The sequence below is a fragment of the Ctenopharyngodon idella genome, chromosome 3 (genome assembly GCF_019924925.1).
Source record: "Ctenopharyngodon idella isolate HZGC_01 chromosome 3, HZGC01, whole genome shotgun sequence".
Taxonomy (NCBI): Eukaryota; Metazoa; Chordata; class Actinopteri; order Cypriniformes; family Xenocyprididae; genus Ctenopharyngodon; species Ctenopharyngodon idella.
Genome location: NC_067222.1, coordinates 12,694,198 through 12,695,319, shown reverse-complemented (window position 1 = coordinate 12,695,319; position 1,122 = coordinate 12,694,198).

Genomic DNA, 1,122 nt, shown 5'->3' with positions numbered 1-1,122 from the left:
CTGCTTACAATATATTTGTGTATGATTGTCAGTGCCAAGGGAAAGAGAGGGAGATGGAGAAGGAGAAAGGGAAAGGGAGAGCATGCAGGAAGAACCAGGTGAGGAAACAACAACAATAAATTGACATATAGTGAATAGTGGCAAGCAAAACAGTAACTACTCATACTCCTATACTAACTTATTGGCATTAAGTAGCCTATATTACATTTACTTTTTGTAACATATGTTTTGTTTTTGTGTGAAAAGAGGGTGGGTGGTGGCAGTGGGGCTCATTGGGTGCTCAGCACCCCTAAAGCTCTGACCCTAGAATCGCCCCTGATTGTATGTCTCAGTGCATTAGTTTTAAAGTGACAGACACCTAAAATTCCAGAAGCTGTCTGTGTTTTAATGTTAATCAAACTAAAGAGAAAATCACTCCGATCTTCACTAAATAATGTTTTTGTAACTTTAATAAGGATTAACCTTTATTTATTTTGTACAGTGAAGATTATATAGTGTTTATTTGTGCTATTGCTTGTGGTTTAATTACTTATTTATTTATTTTTTTTTTATTAATGACAGTTTACTTGTCTTTAATAATCTTTGAAATTTATATTAGTAGTTTTAGCTGTCTTAAATGGAATCAAGAATTGTTAAATTTCACTGGTATCTAAAATATTGGGTGTCATAACCTTATTCATTACAATATAGGTGGGCTATACATGGGTCAAAAACAACAACAACAAAAAATAACTATTTTATTCATTATTTTTTTTGTGGTGGGGCCAGTGAAAATTTATTGTATTTAAAAAAAAAAAATAAAAAAAAAAAAATAATCGAGAATCAAATCTGAAAATTGAAATCGAATTGACGTTATTCAGAGCTATCCTCACCTTCCACTTGTAGAAGCCATAGAGATAGATATACATAGATGCCTCATTAGCGGCCGTTTCAATGGGCTGCTATACGTAAGCTGCTAATGAGATCAACTGAGACAAGCAGGCTTTGGCACAAACGGAAAAATAAAACAAGGATCAGTATCGGCGGCATGGCATTTGAGATGAAGGAGAACTTCGCAGCAAACTTGGACTTGACAGAGACTCCGCTCTCGCATGTTTTAATAGACAGGTAAGCAAATATGCA